General features: G+C 35.8%; 6 non-coding genes across 6 annotated transcripts; all 6 read left to right on the top strand.

Annotated features, from left to right (window-relative positions):
- The first annotated feature begins 3,603 nt into the window (after positions 1-3,603).
- TRNAR-UCG (transfer RNA arginine (anticodon UCG)) lies at positions 3,604-3,676 on the top strand. Its single transcript has one exon. It is a non-coding gene; the product is annotated as a tRNA-Arg (tRNA).
- A 133-nt stretch (positions 3,677-3,809) lies between these two features.
- On the top strand, positions 3,810-3,882 carry TRNAR-UCG (transfer RNA arginine (anticodon UCG)). Its single transcript has one exon. It is a non-coding gene; the product is annotated as a tRNA-Arg (tRNA).
- A 132-nt stretch (positions 3,883-4,014) lies between these two features.
- TRNAR-UCG (transfer RNA arginine (anticodon UCG)) lies at positions 4,015-4,087 on the top strand. Its single transcript has one exon. It is a non-coding gene; the product is annotated as a tRNA-Arg (tRNA).
- Positions 4,088-4,219: 132 nt separating this feature from the next.
- TRNAR-UCG (transfer RNA arginine (anticodon UCG)) lies at positions 4,220-4,292 on the top strand. Its single transcript has one exon. It is a non-coding gene; the product is annotated as a tRNA-Arg (tRNA).
- Positions 4,293-4,424: 132 nt separating this feature from the next.
- TRNAR-UCG (transfer RNA arginine (anticodon UCG)) lies at positions 4,425-4,497 on the top strand. The gene has a single exon. It is a non-coding gene; the product is annotated as a tRNA-Arg (tRNA).
- A 133-nt stretch (positions 4,498-4,630) lies between these two features.
- Positions 4,631-4,703, top strand: TRNAR-UCG (transfer RNA arginine (anticodon UCG)). Its single transcript has one exon. It is a non-coding gene; the product is annotated as a tRNA-Arg (tRNA).
- The last annotated feature ends 121 nt before the right edge of the window (positions 4,704-4,824 follow it).

Below are 4,824 nucleotides of genomic sequence, written 5' to 3'. Positions count from 1 at the left end.
ATTCTGACTGCATCAGATTTTCGCTTATACCGAATCTAGAGGTACTCACATTTCACGCCTTCACTTTACAACTTTAGGAGCATTTTCAGTGTCTGCGATACTAGCATGAGATAAGAACCTGTATAACGGGAGGAAATAATCCCCCTGAAAAGACTCGCCAACCTCAGGTAATGAGAATGCTCCTTGGGAACACTTTAATCGCTTTTGAGGGGGGGGGGAAAGAACTTGAAATGTTCTTTTTTTTTTTTGCGGGAAAATACATTACACCAATCGGATACTCATATTTCCTTGACTGTGATCAGAGGTGTGTGGATCGCCTACAGTGAGAATTGGCGATCGAAATAAGTTGCAGGTGGCGTACAGCAGAACTCTCTTCCTATGGCAATACTTCACATACTTTCACCAGTAGCGTGTGGAAAGTCATAGAGGAGGGAAGTGCGTTAGTTTCTGTCTTAATTTCCATATAGATTAAAATCTTTTAAGTTGTAAAACTATATGGAACTGAAAACTACATTAAACATAGCTCTAAGGAATAGTATTACGGAAATTTTAAAAAATAATTTTATTAAGTAAAAGGGAAAAATATTGGCGATCGAAATGGGCTGCAGGTGGCGTAGAGCAGAACTCTTTTCCTATGGCAACACTTCACATGCTTTCCCCAATAGCGTGTGGAAAGTCATAGAGGAAGGAAGCACGTTAGTTTCTCTCTTGATTTTCACATAGATTAAAATCCTTTAACTTAAAAAACTGTATGAAACTGAAAACTACATTAAACATAGTTCTAGAGAAAAGTATCATAGAAATTTTAAAAAATATTTTCATTAAATAAAAAGGAAAAATATTAAGAAAAGGGAAATTATCGTAGTACATTCCTATACAACTGAAAAGAGGAGGCGAGGGAAGGGAGAAGGGCTAAAGGCATGAAACCTGTCTCTCCCCAGATGGCGTATTCGAGTGTTGCGATCGCGAATTAAGAAAAGGGAAAATAGCGTAGTACATTCCACTGAAAAGAGGAGGAGAGGAAAGGTAGAAGGGCTGAAAGCATGAAACTGGTCTCTCCCCAGATGGCGTATTCGAGTGTTGCGATCGCCAATGGTATGATCACATGCAAAAAATTCGGAAATTCGAATAAATATGTTTCACCAATCACGTTCTTTTTCGCAGGAGTGTGAATGGCTTGCGAAACAATGGCTCAGTAGGTAGAATACAACGTACCCAAAAATTAGCAAAATTACACCAGTGGGAAATCACAGCCTTATTAATCCAGTGAAACAAGTGTTTGAGCGTCACGCATTATTCGCACAATAACGTCACACGATCGAGATGAGCTACAGATGGCGTAGAGTAGAACTCTCTACCTATGGCAACACTTTACATACTTTCACCATTAGCGTGTGGAGAGTGATTGCAGAAGGAAGCATGTTAGTTTCTGTCTTGATTTTCAAATAGATTAAAAGCTTTTAAGTAAGGAAACTATATGGAACGGAAAACTGCATTGAACATAGATCTAAAAGAAAACGTCTTGAAAATTTGGAAACACATTTTGACAAGTAAATGCGAAAAATATTAAGAAAGGTGGAAATACCGCAGTACATTCCTAAACAACTGCGAAGAGGGAAAGGGAAGGGTCAAGACATGGAACCGATCTTCTTCCTAGATACTGTATTCGATCGTTGCGATCGGGAATCATGCAGTTCGTACTTATCCAGTTAGATATGGTCGCATTCCAATAATCACTCCAGTTACGCATGACACATTTATTCTTAGTTCGTATCGTAATTTAGGAACGATCGGTTCAATTAGCTCGAGTTTTATTTGACATTAGCAATCGAAATCAGAAGCTCTCCCCTTTTAGAATCTTTGCGAAAAATATACTATTACATTTATTATTTTTTTGTGTAATTTTGAGTTTGCTACTTTTGCATTACTTATTAAAATGTATATATTTCCAGACTTCTAAATACCATTTTATAAAATAAAACAGAAAATTACGCTCATGCTTTATGATTTTTTTTTATATAGTTTTTAAATTTAGCTGATTAAAAGTAAAACTTTTGTCGTATTTAAGTAATAAAACAAAAAATAAAATATAGAAAATATTAGTAGATTTATTATCTAATAAGTCTATAGTTTCTTTCCTTTTATTCTTTTTTTTTACGTTGTTTCTAGCCTTCAACTGTTAGTAAAGCTAAATCAAGTCCATGGCACAAGTAACTCTGAGCATATGAAGAGCGCAGAGTGGATCCACAAAGAGATCTCCTCTAGAAAGATCTAGGCAGTCGAGGATATGGTTGGATGTAGTCTGGCAGGCAGTACATGTAGGGAAAACTTTTTACTTGTATATCATAGATTTTAGATGATTACCGTGAAAATGAGAAATCACAGCCTGCTTTTGTTTGCTGACCTGGAAGAACAAAGAACCTATAGGGTGATTACTTTGATATCGGTGGTGAGCAGGAGGGACAATGGGACAGCATAGATTGATAAAGCCGGAATACGCTTCTGAAAAAGTCAGCGATGCCTGAGAAAACAAGAGCAGCGACGCGCCACTTTAAGCAAGGGAGTCTGCAAACTCATTGCCAGAAATGTCGAGATATGGAAAGGACCAACTTTCATTTATTTTAAAAAGTTTAAGTAATCAAACAATAAATCATTATCTTTTTGTTCTTAAGCATGACTGAACAACCGAGTTTTACGCAAAATCGCCAGAGAAAAAGGGGGGAAAATAAGCAAAAAAAATGAATTAATTATTTTTTCTTCATTTAGTATCAGTAATAGTTTTTGTATTTTTCTCCAAATTGAGAATTACATGATCATCTAAAATGTCCCCCAATCACAATCAGTTTTATATTTAAATATTTAACAAAATAATAAATAAATGAGAAAATTAAAAATTTACTCACTACAATTCATATTGTTTTGCTTCCAAATATCCTGGTTTTATAATTTTATTTATATTTTTTTACGAAATAAATCATTATACGTACTTCTAACTATGCAATAATATTAAAGCAGTTTATATTGATTGAAACACCAATGCTTATAAGAAAAGATTACAGTTTTAACTAAATATCCTTTGAGTTCTTTTAGTTATTAGTTTATATATTTCCAACATTTACATCAATCTAACAGAAAATTACATTAAATATATATTTATACATATCAAAATGGACACACTTAAACATACTATTTGTAGGAAGTAACCAATGTTGAAGCAGCAATCTTAAGTATTTGTTGTCACATTTAGCTTATTTTAAGCTTAATTATATAGCTATTTTAAGCTTCATTTCTCTTATGCAAATGTCTTTTGCTTCCTTTTAATAATGCATCACGGTATTTTAATGTCAAATTTGGGAGGACGCTTATTTTTTTACAATGCTGTTTTCCAACTACAACAAGTCCGCGTGGAATAATGGATAAGGCGTCTGACTTTGAAGCAGAAGATTGCAGGTTCGAGTCCTGTCGCGGACGATGAGTGTAACTTTTTTCCATAGACGTGAAAAAAATGCCGTTTGCTTCCCTTTAATAATGCATCACTGTATTTTAATGTCAAAGTTGGGAGGACGCTTATTTTTATACAAATCTGCTTTCCAACTATAACAAGTCCGCGTGGCCTAATGGATAAGGCGTCTGACTTCGAATCAGAAGATTGCAGGTTCGAGTCCTGTCGCGGACGAAGAGTGCAACATTTTTCCAGAAACGTGAAAAAAAATGCCGTTTGCTTCCTTTTTAAAATGCATCTCTGTATTTTAATGTGAAATTTGGGAGGACGCTTATTTTTTTACAATGCTGTTTTCCAAGTGTAATAAGTCCGCGTGGCCTAATGGATAAGGCGTCTGACTTCGAATCAGAAGATTGCAGGTTCGAGTCCTGTCGCGGACGATGAGTGTAACTTTTTTCCATAGACGTGAAAAAAATACCGTTTTCTTCACTTTAATAATACATGAGTGTACTTTAATGTCAAATTTGGGAGGACGCTTATTTTTATACAAATCTGCTTTCCAACTATAACAAGTCCGCGTGGCCTAATGGATAAGGCGTCTGACTTCGAATCAGAAGATTGGAGGTTCGAGTCCTGTTGCGGACGAAAAGTGTAACATTTTTCCATAAACGTGAAATAAATGCCGTTTGCTTCCTTTTTATAGTGCATCTCTGTATTTTAGTGGGAAATTTGGGAGGACGCTTATTTTTTTACAATGCTGTTTTCCAAGTGTAATAAGTCCGCGTGGCCTAATGGATAAGGCGTCTGACTTCGAATCAGAAGATTGCAGGTTCGAGTCCTGTCGCGGACGAAAAGCGTAACATTTTTCCATAAACGTGAAAAAAATGCCGTTTGCTTCCTTTTTATAATGCATCTCTGTATTTTAGTGTGAAATTTGGGAGGACGCTTATTTTTTTACAATGCTGTTTTCCAAGTGTAATAAGTCCGCGTAGCCTAATGGATAAGACGTCCGACTTCGAATCAGAAGATTGCAGGTTCGAGTCCTGTCGCGGACGATGTGTGTAACTTTTTTTCCATAGACGTGAAAAAATTATCGTTTTCTTCACTTTAATAATGCATGAGTGTATTATAATGTCAAAGTTGGAAGGACGCTTATTTTTATACAAATCTGCTTTCCAACTATAACAAGTCCGCGTGGCCTAATGGATAAGGCGTCTGACTTCGAATCAGAAGATTGCAGGTTCGAGTCCTGTCGCGGACGAAGAGTGTAACATTTTTCCATAAACGTAAAAAAAATTCCGTTTGCTTCCTTTTTAAAATGCATCTCTGTATTTTAATGTGAAATTTGGGAGGCCGCTTATTTTTTTACAATGCTGTTTTCC

The sequence above is a fragment of the Parasteatoda tepidariorum genome, chromosome 1 (genome assembly GCF_043381705.1).
Source record: "Parasteatoda tepidariorum isolate YZ-2023 chromosome 1, CAS_Ptep_4.0, whole genome shotgun sequence".
Taxonomy (NCBI): Eukaryota; Metazoa; Arthropoda; class Arachnida; order Araneae; family Theridiidae; genus Parasteatoda; species Parasteatoda tepidariorum.
This window is presented reverse-complemented; position numbering and strand designations above follow the sequence as displayed.